The sequence below is a fragment of the Lepisosteus platostomus genome, chromosome 11, assembly GCF_059453375.1.
Source record: "Lepisosteus platostomus isolate fLepPlt1 chromosome 11, fLepPlt1.hap1, whole genome shotgun sequence".
Taxonomy (NCBI): Eukaryota; Metazoa; Chordata; class Actinopteri; order Semionotiformes; family Lepisosteidae; genus Lepisosteus; species Lepisosteus platostomus.
The window spans coordinates 31534344-31546970 of record NC_142621.1 but is presented as its reverse complement, the minus strand read 5'-3'; positions in this window follow the sequence as shown (position 1 = coordinate 31546970).

The window sequence follows — 12627 nt, the reverse complement described above, 5'->3', positions numbered from 1 at the left end:
TCCTATTTAACTAAAAGTCTATAAGATGGAACAGAAATCGATCAAAAGATGCTACAGTGGTGACAAGCTAACTTGGGTTTTAATCGGCATCAGTGATCGTTCATGGTAGTGATTACTGAAGATTTGTGGGTCTCTGTCTCCCTCTGCTGGCACTAATTTAACACAGCAGGGTTTAAATTTTGTAATACTGTACGATGTTGTTCTGTTTGTTCACCAGATAATAGAAACGGCGATCCTGAAAGAAGAATAAAATTAGAAGGATATAGAATGCAAAACTACCTGAGGGCACCTTACTGAGAGCTGCTAGTGTCATGGTTACTGTAGAAACTCTTGCATGCTCTATCAGGAAATATCCTTACACATAATGTTTGACATACTGTAAGTATCTAACGGGGTCAATAATTCCAGTGCTGTAGAACCACAGAGTTCTCTGATTTTTATTCCACTTTGGCTTTGCATGACTTCATTGGATCAATCAGCTGCCTAATTAGGAGTAGTGTATATGCTTTTTCTGATCGCTGACCAGTTATGGCTGTCTGCAAATGCAACTATAAAAGCTGCAGAATCCTGGTAATACTGATATTAACGAAACTGGAGTGGGATTATTATGGAACACGTAACTGCTACAGCAGTGTTTATTTTTTTGAAAATCTTTTTTTGCTCACTTAAACATGATTCGAAATTTCTGTTAGATTGTGTGTGTTGGCAGTTAAAAAGTGAAGCAGGCGATGAGCCTTCTCGAGTTGCCCTGTAGGAAGTTTAATACGAGTACCATTTTCACGTACTTAAAATAGATGCTATATATACAGTTTATACTACATCTATTTCACGTTTATGGTTGTGTTTGTGAATGTGGACTTCAGGGTGTTTTGTTATCATCAGTCCAGTTCTTTTTCAATTCAGTTATAGCGAGAACATCACTGCCAGATCGGAATTGCTGTAAAACGCAATGGGTGGTCACCATTTGCTGCAAGCGGGTCAATGTGTCTAGTATGGAAGTATTTCACAGTGACAATTACAGTTCAGCTGATTGTAAACTGTGTTCTGCATACAAATGTACCATGGCAGTAAAACACTTAAACGCATTTTATTCTATCCAGTACCTCAAGGTCAGTCAACCTTGAGAAATAGCGAAATGAAGCATAAAAAAATTCCAAAGCAAAATATTTTCCCAGTTGTTTGTCGGATTGATAGCCCAATTACCGGCTGCGTAGTTTTTATATTCCTTTTTCTAATGAAGGTAAATATTATACACATACATTCAGCTCCTTCTGTAATCTATCGGAAGCCGCTATCAGAATTATTTTTCTTTTCAAGAAGCACTTGCATATTTGTGTTCACCTTTATGGCTCAATCGCTTTCTTCATTTTCAAAACTATCTGCATTATGAAAATACCGGTATTTTAGTTGCGCGTGCTCCAAGAGAAATAAATGACCACGGGTCAAATTTCATACATGAATGACAAATATACAATTTCGTATGTGTAAGTACTTTCAAGTATCCCGATCTGCATTAACACGAACCCACGAGCCCTGCAATCACCTAGTCTCTTGCTTTTGTCAACTTGTCAACTGAACCGGCTGCCTTCCTTTGCTACAGTCCATTCAGCACAAGAAGAGCGCTCTGGGCCTAAGGCAAGCAGCCCAGACTCCACGCTCAGGTAGGTCCCTCCTCACGACGCCGCGCTGGATGACGTCAAAAGGCGGTGGGAATCCGCAGCTGCTCGTGGCCCGCCACACGCCTGTTGGTTCGGAGATGCTCGACGGATCCCAGATTGCTAGGGTTTTATTCTGCGAGGACTTTTTTTTTTCAAAACCGCAGGCAGATCCCGGAGCCTCCGTAATTAATCTGCCATTCTAATCCATCTGATTTTTGAAAAGGATTAGCAAACTGATGATGAATATAGAGAGGGGAAGGCTGAAGACAGACAACTGACGGCACAGGGAGAGCAGCATAGCCGCGGTAGTCCGTGTGGTCCAGGACTGACCCGCTGCGCTAGGAAAGTCCTCCTTCACCCTGCTGGCAAGAGTTGAGAGGCACCGACTCCTATCCAGGGCAGGAGCCGCGACCTGTCCCGTTCTCCAGGGTAACACCACGCCGCGTCCCAGCAGCGAGACAGAGCGTGCAAACCAGCTAGGCAAGTTGCTGTCTTTTCTTTCTCTTGCATGCACTGCTTGTTTCCAGTGTCCAGTACGACTGGGCGGCTGAGCCGACACTTAGAGCACCGGAGTTATGCTTGCGCTGTCTGCTCTCTGGTTTTCTGCAACTTGCAGTTGTAAAGCCATGGCGATCTTATTAAAGTTTCAAAACATACGTTTTCAGTTTAACCAGGGTCCGTGGAGTTTTTTTTTATTAAATTATACTTGGGTGAAGGACAGCAGCAAAAGTAGCTAATATTGCCCAGTACGCCAATAAATGTTATATATGTAATTATTTTAATTGACGTACGTGTACTGTAAGTGAAGGGGAAAAAAAGGCTATGACTTATGATTTTGTTCTGTGTTTTATGAATCTTACTTTCTTAACCCATTCCCTGACTTTAGCTGTTACAATTGTGCTTTTTTGATTCGGAGTTTTTTATTATTTCATCTTCCTCTTTTTAGTGTTTACCAGATTTCACACAGATCGTGAAATCACTCCCCCTGCGGTCAAACTGCCCATCATTGACTGCACATCAAGCAGTGTGCCCCCCAGGGCAAAAATTAAATAAATGCTGCTGTCAAAACTGAACATTTCTGGAGCATTTGAACGACTTGTCGAGACTCCAAAACCCCACTTTTGAAACGGCCACATCAACCGCACTCAGTGCATTGTTTCACCAATTGAGTTGAAATCAGGCAGGAATGCAGCTCAGTGGTAAATCTTCCATACAATAATCTGGATCTGCCTCACTGATAAAACACAGCCTTTTCTTCTTCTAAGGTTTTTCCTGCACTTGAAGTCAGTTTTGTTTAGTGCTGATAAGATGTGACATCCAGTAGTCCAGTGTAGTCCAGCGATGAAATGTTTTTTCTCCTTGGCTCTTCTCAGACCTTGTACTGCCACTCTGGAACTTGCAAAAGAGAGAATATTTTGTCAGAGACTTGTTTGGAAGGAACTGTGCTGGGATAACTTCAGTCTCCTCTCCCCTTCCTCTCTGTTTCTGGGCACTTTTGACAAAAGAGATATTTAATGGAAGACAAACTGTCAGCAGGAGCAGCACTGCAGTGGCTCCTAACGTTTTTAATTATAATAATCAGCGTGCACGCTGATTGATTAAAACAAATTATAGGGCATTTTTCATTTTGGCTGTGGGGCAGTGGTCGTGGGGGCAGACACCATCCAGTACTTAAACAACAAATTTGATTCAGTTTGTAATTAGATACAAGAGTACATGTGATTGCATAGATATTTAAAATTTAAGAGACAGTTAGCATTTCTGTTGTTGGTCTGGGCGGGAGCCTGGATCATACTTGCTTGCTATAGATCTTACCTAGTTTGAATCCTGGCTGGATTAATAATAATAATAATAATAATAATAATAATAATAATAATAATAATAATAATAATAATTCATTACACTTACCTAGCACTTTTCTGGACACTCCACTCACCCACCTGGATGATGCAATGGCAGCCATAGTGCACCAATACTCTCACTGCACACCAACTATCAGTGGGGAGGAGAACAGAATGATAAAGCCAATTCATAAATGGGGATTATTAGGAGGCCATGACTGGTAAATGCCAATGGGAAATTTGGCCTGGAGGCCAGGGTAACACCCCTACTCTTTTCGAGAAACGAGCAATGACCACAGAGAGTCAGGACCTCGGTTTTAAGTCTCATCCGAAGGACAGCACCTTTTTACAGTATAGTGTCCCCTTCACTATACTGGAGCATTAGGATCCACACAGACTGCAGAGTGAGCGCCCCCTGCTGGCCCCTCTAATACCTCTTCCAGCAGCAACCTTAGTTTTTCCCAGGAGGTCTATCCTGGTACTGTACTGACCAGGCTCACACCTGCCTAGCTTCAGTGGTTTGCCAGTTGTGAGTTGCAGGGTGATATGGCTGCCAGCATTTGATTAGGCCAGTGGAAGCCTTTAGAGAACAGAGAGCAACAAGAGAGCAGTGCCTTTAGAAACTAGTCACCTAATTATTTTGCAGCTCTTTACACGTGAGGATTCTCACTTCAAGTGAAGTGTAAGACCCGAGCAAAGAGCTAAGGAAGATTTTTCTTTGCAGTGTACAGAAACTTCCAGAAGAAACCTGGATTTCTCATGATCTATCAAGTGAAAAACAGAACGCCTGTCCTTATTTCTACAAGAGGTTCAACTCTGTGATTAATGTACCTGAAAGTGTAAGGACGTGTTTAAGACACATTTGCAGTATTATTGAGTAAAGTGTGAGTTTTCCACTACTGGACAGCTACCCAGTTAAAAACAATTAAATGTGTTAACTCAAATCGAGTTAATAGATGGGTTTAAAGTTGTCGTACTATTCACAGGCCAACAACCTAATATCAGTAAGTACAGCTTAAAGTCCAAGTCTAAGTTAAACTCCACAATCTCATGTTTGACTGAACACTTCTTTTCCATCCAGAATATTCCGCAGTGTTTTTCTTTTAGAACTATTAGGAAGAAGATTTGAAGTTGATGCTATGTTGTTGCTCAGTGTTCCACAAGATCTAACACACAAAGGATCAGGGGTCTCCTCAGCACCAATTGGGATGAATCCAAATGGAATAGGAGGATTTCCTTCTTTTTTGTCCTGTTGTCTCATTGCCACCATTGTCATTGTATTTGAATGCTGTGGATTACATTACAATGAGCACTGCTTTTCCTTGTGCCAATGTCTTCTATACCTGCACAGCCCCACCAGCTGTCACTATCTACGATCTGTCCAAGTGCAAACTGTCACTTTGATGTGTCCTGGTCTCTACTCCAGGGACTGGCAAGCTCTTCTGTGGTCCTGTTAGTGGGAAACTCTAGGACTAGTATACTGTACAGATGTACAGAAGAACAGATGTCTGAGACTAATCTGCAACACTGTCACAGTATAGGCGCCATTAATAACTTGCAGTGCTGACCTTTGAGGTCACCATGGCAGCAGTGGAGTTCCGTATGTTTTGGACAGACTGGGTAGGATGGCAGCACACTGCACAGAGACTCTCAGAGGGCTGGCTCCACCACCCTCCTCTCTCCCCCGCAGTCTCGGGTACGATCATGTTGCTGCTGCCCAAGCTCTGCAATAAGATTGCAGACCTCAGTCTCTTGTGTTCTCTGATTACACTGCACAGGTGAATTACTGATTCCTGGATTAAGGGAGTCATTGCATAATGTTATGGCAGGTTCGGTCCCCCTGCTGTCATAGAATGGGGTATTAGGTAAGTACAGTAGTTAAGCAGCTGGCCAGTTGCTGCACAATCTCTTTGAAACCAGTGCATTGTGTCATAATTATCTTGCTTTAAGGATTATATGGGGCAAAGGGCTCATTGGAGCTGTGGAGATTGCGTGGTACAGACTCTGGCCCCTGTTGACTTTATAGACTACTGCCAACATTTTTATATTGACTTTGTCGACTATTGCCTACACGATGAAAAACAACAAAAAAAACATGACTGGAGCGCCGCTTGGACCTGCAGATTTCTGATGGTCAGAGCTCTGAGTTCTGCTCTTAGCTAACAGTTGTCTGTCTCAGCTCAGAGCTGCACTTTTTGACACTGGGTGCTTTTCTTTTTGACAGAGCATCGTGTTGCCATTCAGACACAATCCTTTAGTACAATTTAAGGAAAAATACATGGAGTAAAAAAACCCAACCCCATATTGGCCTGGATGTTTCCCCATGAATGGCATGAATGGTAACTTGATTTAAGGACTTCAGAAGACAAAGGTTTTCCTAATATCCCTGCCTGGAAGTTCACGGGTGTTCACAACCCGATCTGCAGTAGTTTAATAAGCACAAAGCCTGTCTTGTAGTGCTACTACTTTAACTGGTTAGACATAATTTTTTATTTGCAAATTGCATCTGTCATTTTGTCCCAACCCATCAGCAGATCTGGATGGAATGATTAGTAATTGTTCCTGGTGATTCCTGGCAGACACTGATCAAGGGGTAAACACTGAAAACTGAAACACAAGACTTTGAAATTAAAGAAATTGCTTAACCTAGCCGTATTTTCTGATTATTTCTGTTTCTGGAAAAGTTTTGAAATCATTTTTTCCCTGTATGTTTTTTTTAGAATGATCTCATGTGCAGGAAAAGTAATTCATAAACTCTTCTGCAATTAAATAATCCATCTCTTTCTTGTAAAGCCAGACTCATGGAGTTCTGTCATGCAGCATTACCTGTGATCTATAACATCACCACACCTGAATTATGTAGCACTAATACAGCTGTCCCAATAAGAAGATGAATAAAAGCATGGCTATAGCACGTCAGACAGATTTCAGAAATTATATTACTGATACGTGTGTATGGCTTACAGGGTGAAAGATCAGAGGGCTTAATGCTGTTAAGTACCACATGTATTCAGAGCAGGTGTATCAGACTAATGCTGCCTTACATAACAAATTTCATAAATCTGCAAATCTGTGGGCCCTGCATGGAACATTTCTGATGAGAAACCTGTCATCCAGTAAATGTTGAGAGCAATTACAGTGACAGCAGTTTAAGCCAGCGCGCACAAGGAACAGATTTCGCTTCCCGATATAACATTTCCTTGTGTATGCTGGATGGTTCTTATCAGATACTCTCATCTGAAAAAAAAATCAAAATATGTTATGTTTCAGCGCAATCAGGAGAGTGGATGGGCCTATCCAATAGCTGATCTCTTTAACGGGCAGCTGTATGGAGCATCGGTTAGGATTCTGGACTTGGATACAAATGTCAGGTGAAGCACTGCTGTTACAAGGTAACTGCACCTGATTTACCCCAGTGAAATACCCAGCTGCATAAATGAGTACAGGCTGGATGGCTCTGTATCCGTTCCATTTACTAATGATGGTCCTAACTGTGGAAGAGACTCTGGGCCCTGAACGGGGACTAAAGAGGAAATCCCTGTTCCTTGGGGCTCCTACGGAGGTCTGGACAACCGCAGTTTCAGAGCCGGGACAGGGAAAAGGCAGGGACAACAGCAAGCGGTAGGGCTGGGAGGGACTCTCTCCTTGTGGAAATCCAGCCCCAGCTTCCCCTTGCTCCGATTGTCGAAGGACGATCACCCCCTTTTCAGAACTTTTGTATCATAGTAGAATTTGCATGATTTTTTAGAACGTGTACTTACTGTAACATGTTTATTGTAAAATAGTGTATTTTGATAGGAAAAAAAACTGTGCAACTGGGAATTTTATGTTTTTACACCCCTTTTTTAGAGTTTTAGAGTGATCTTACAAGGAATTTAGATGTAGCTGGGCTCAGTTTGAAGTGTCATCGCAAAGGGGGTGAATATTTGTCAAGTCAAGAGTGTTTTCTTTTAAATTACATGTAAAAATATTCCAAAACTTTCATTCCACTTTTGCATTATAATTAAAATATGTTGTGGTTAGGTCAGTGACAAACCATCCCAAATAAATGCATTTCTATTTGAGTTTGCAACATAAGGAGTTGTGAAAACTTTAAGAGGGTTGCATACTTTCTGAAGGCAGAATGCAGTGTATCATGTTGAAGAAATTTACTTTCAGAAGCACAGTTACAAGTTACCTGGGTAAGGGATTGGCTGACTGGTGTTTTTATGGTTTGAAAATGGAGCTTGCTGTGTTTGAGTCTTGTGCACAAAGGCACAAGTTAAGTGCTGTGCATGGTACAAGGTGGTTAATCTGTAATGTATTGAATTGCAGGCTGGAGTTATTCAGTTAGCTCTCCTTTGCTTCATTCCGTTGGGAATGTCCCAGTTCTACCTCGGGTATTTCCTGTGGCTGTTGGAATGGCTTCAAGACAGGCCTCCAGTCCTTCTGGGAATAATAAGACGTGTAAAGGGCTGTAGCAACACAAAAGTAAGTTCTGAATTCTGAAAGGCTATAAGATTATCTTTTTAAAAGAGTGTTTTTTAAAAAAAAACAGGATTCTAATACAGATAATTCAATTATCTGCATTAAAATTAAAAAAAAATAAACAAAGGAAATTCCTGGGCAGCTGGGAAATGTTGTGGAGACTTCTGAACTTCCTCTATGCCGTGTTTTCAAGATTCCTTTCCTTTTTTTCCATATATTCAAGCATAGAGTTACAAAGCCCCTCCTTTCGGGGGGCTGTCCAACCAGCCTCTCCCCCAATGGGACTCGTTTTTGAGTTCGTCTTGGCATTTTTGGGCGACCTATCCCTTTCCGCTTGCTGTGCCTGTCGCCCAGGCAACCACAGGGGCTCACACATGTGTAGCACCTTTTACAGTCAGTGGCTTGTGGGAGATGTTTTTGGAAGCAAAGGGGAGGAAGGGGAGCAGATCGGGGGAGGGTTGGTCTGAAGCCCAGGTATGCGGGAGAGCCGAGCACAGGCGGTCTCACAGACACATCAGCGGTTACTCACAGCTGCAACAGAATGGAGAGGGAAAGGGAGAGGGAGGCTGTCTGAGACTGCCCAATTCAAGGCACAAAGCAGAAAAAAAGTTCTTTGCGGCTCCTTTTTTTTATTTTGGCTGGTCCTGATGGGTTTCAAGAAACAGGAAGTGGTGGAAGGAGCAGTGGAGCTGCACAAGTGTTGGAATCTCTGTTAAGGTCACTTGTGGATGGAGAGGAGAGAGGAGACTCATCTCTGGCAGATGGGAGACAGAGGTAAGAGTGGGTGTTCCTTTCTCAGTACAAAGTTGTGAGTAAATTCAGTGCTACAGAAACATACCGGATCACAAAAGTTGCTTGTTGCTGCCCCAGTTACGTAAAAGGTATTGAACAGATGTGGTACCAGATGTTAAGCCTGGTTTGAGAAAAGTAGTGTCGAATTCTACTTCTGTATACTGTATATTTTAAAGCTCTTACTGTTTTTTTTTAAATGTCACAAACTGTGGGGACACAGCACATGAGGAGTGTTTGAGTCCTGGAGCATCTGCTTTTGTTTTCTCCTTCTGCTTGATTTTGTGAATTTATCGCCTAAGGCTTTTGTCATCGTCGAGGTCCGGATGAACCAGAGCAAAGTCAGCACTATGAAGAGCACTTAGGTCTGAACTGAGAAATGCAAGTGCAGCCTTGGGCTCTTCATAGGAATCTTTCGCTGTCAGACTGCAAGGCTTTCCGGGCAGCGGAGTGCCAGCCTGCTTGCAGTGTTTCAGAAGGCCCGCGTGCCAGAGCTGTCCGCTCCCCCTCCACAGAGAGAGAGCCGCAGGCAGTAGAGAAACATTCAGATTTTTTCTTATTCTCTGTTCCCAGCTTTACTAATTATCTAGGGTTCAATCACGCAGAGTTTTTTTTTTCAAGCGTCTATGGAAAAGGCTCTGTTTTCTCACCCCTCTTGTTGGAAGGAGTGTCTGTGCGGCTGGAGCTCTCTGTGGATCAGGCACAAAAATTAAAACATGTTCAAGTGCCATGGGTGGTGCACGCTCTTTTCAATAAAGGTCTTAATGAGTCTCGCTCTGCGTTTATTACCGCGTAGATCAGCAAAGTCTTCCAGTGCCCTCGCCTGGATCTCGGCCTCTGGCACGACTCTGTGCTCATTGTTCGGTATGATGGGCTGTCGCTTTATCCATCCATACATTACCCACGTCCACTTCTTACTGAGAAGCTCACAGCAAGCAGGCGCATAACTATACAGAGACAGGGCACAATGTGGGACTAGACAGAACAGCAGTTCATTGCAGGAAATGCACGCAAATAAGGACATTTAGAGACACCAGTTAACATGGCCACCATTGCCCTCACAAACACTGGGAGATCATACAAAATGGGTTTTCCACTAACGTGAAAAGGGCTGTTTACAAAGAAATGATGTAATTATCTAAAATGCTGAGAAATCTTCTTGATCTTCTAAATGCTAGAGCTGTTTGTGGTACAAGGAGGAGAAAGAGGTCATTAACAAGAGGTGAGCCCATCAAACTCACTTCTCCAAGACAGGTGTCTCCAGACCTGGTCCTGCAGAGTTATAAAGTCACCCTAGAGATTATCCCTGCCCTGAAATAAAGCTGCTATTGGCTGAAGATTAACATGACCTTTCAAGAGCCAAGCTCTGAAGGCCAGAAGCTATCCATGAACAGGGCTGAAGATCCAAGGCATCATTCCTGCACTGGACTGTTCTCAGATCCATTCACAGTAGAGCTTTTTGGGCATCTCTATTAATTCCTCTGAGGCGTGGAATGATGGAGAGTGCTTCGAATTACCTGCCACTACTGCTCTGTTGCCCCTCCCTGCCAGCACAACATGTCCTTTCCTTCACATCCAGTATTTACTGCACATGCTTCATGTTTGTGTGCATCCAGTTTCCTTTTCTTCCCCAAGGAGCTCGCTGTGTCAGTGACTGAGATCTTGGTGGATTAATTTTCTGATTAAACAGCAAACAATTAGACCCATCTGGAGCAGAGCAGTGAGGGATGACAGTGCACATAGGATGACTTACAGAGAGCATCTTTGATCATCGAGAACCTAAACAGTTTTTCCTTTAGAAATCTTTCTCCACTGTGCAGATCCTGTTTCTAAGTAAGTTCAAGTTTATTCTATTTGTAGTTCTCGTAGGTTTTTCGTTATTACTCATTGCTGTTTCCTTCCATTGGAATTAACTCTATTCTGGTGGAAAGAGGATGTCCTTTGCCTGCCTTGTTGGTATTTCAGCCTAATTTAAAAGCGGTTTAATTTCGAGGTGACTGAAGGAGCCCAGGTTTGTAAAGAACTCAGAAATGCTTGTGGGCTTAACCTGGAGCTGGTGCTGTTAAAATCAGTTTGAATAAAAGGTGATGGATAATAAACAGTCTATAATAATAGTTGATATAAAAAAGATATTCAGGACCCAAACTTAAGTATAGTTTAACTAAAAAGTCATTGGCAGAGTTCAGAAAACCTACATTTATTTTCACTCTGCTTCCATCTGTATTTTTTACTTGCTGTTTTTTCATGGTTTCCAACGGCTGACTTTTGTTTTGATTGCCCTCTCTACACTTTTACTCTGCTTTTGCTTTACTTTATTACACTGGATCCTGCTTTTACCATTGGTTCCCGCAGTAACTGTTTATAAGGGTTTGCATCACTCAGGGAGGAACGTTTTGCAGTTGTGCACCCTTCTCAACACAGCTAGAGAAAAATGAAAGGAAGCGCATTAACCAACCACGGAACTTCATTTACACTAAGGGTTGTGGGAGTGTGGAACAAGCAGCCCAGCCATGTTGCAAAAGCCGACTCCCTGGCTTCTTTTAGACAGCTGGGTGAGATCCCAGTGGGCTAGATTGTTCGTAATCATGCTTATGTTCTCGAGCTTGTGGCTGATAGAGAAACACTGCACTACAGAAGAGCAAAACCACAGTGCAGACAGGTCCTCATTACTGCTGGCCGGCAGGAGAACTCATAGCATAAACATTCAGGCTCTTAGCAATAGTCAGCATAACCAGGCTGCTTTTAAAGTACTTGCTTTGAGTGTTGACGTTAGTTATTTCCTAAGTCTTTCCATGCCTTGAGGCCAAGCGGCATCTCTCAGTTAATATTCCAACTCTATATACAAGTCAAGATTAAACAGGGAGCATAAGCACAGCAAGGCAGACGGGATAGAGACAAGACCACCCTTGAACAGCGGTTTGATCTATTTCAGCTTTTATGAGTGGCGTGTTCTCAAACAATGTGTATAGAGGAAGCAAAGCCTTGTGCCGAATATTATTTTGCCTTTTCAGGTCCACTCAGAAACAATTGTAGTGACCTTGAAATATCCAGCTCCCAGGTTTGCAGGCTTATGCAAACCTGGAACCCAGAAAACCTGAAATGAGTCAAGCTGCTCTGCAATGGGAGTTTTATCTGCAAAACTGCCATGACACATCGGCATCTGAAACATCAATGATGAAGGTTAGAGCTTTTAAGAGGAAAAGAGGTGAAGAGGTTTAGGAGGAACAACAACATGCTCAGTGTGCCAGCATTGAGAAAACTGTTTTATTTTACAATTAAGTGACACATCAAAAAAGAGACAGATTGAAGTACATTAATTCAGATTATAATACTTTCTTAATGGCTTATTGAATTAGCAAAGCCTGAATGTACTGTCTTGTGTGTATGAAAACCTGTTGTTCTTGTTCAACAAGGAGTCCAAATGCTTCTGTTTCAGACAAAATATGAAGAAATAACCCCAATAAGCAAACTGCCCAATGTTAAGTCACTCTAAACCTATGATAGGAATGTACTGATTTAAAAAAGGGTCTTTTAAGTCTTCATCTGAAAATGAAAAAGATAGGGCATGAGAGCTGAGAACGTGGGATAATTCCTTAACCAAAGAGTTGTGGGAGTATGGAACAACCAGCCTAGCCATCTTGTTTAAATTGATACCCTGGTGTATTTCAAGAAATGGGTGGATGCGATCTTTAGATTAACTAGTTCCTAACAGGGGAGACGAGTCGAATAGTCTCCTGTCATTTGTAACCTAAATTATGTTCTCAAGATGGTATTTGTTTAACAATATTTTATTTTGTTTTAAAAAAATGGACACTAGTATCTGCCATAAAATGAAAGAAACATATTCAATATTTTAAGGTAATTTGTTATCT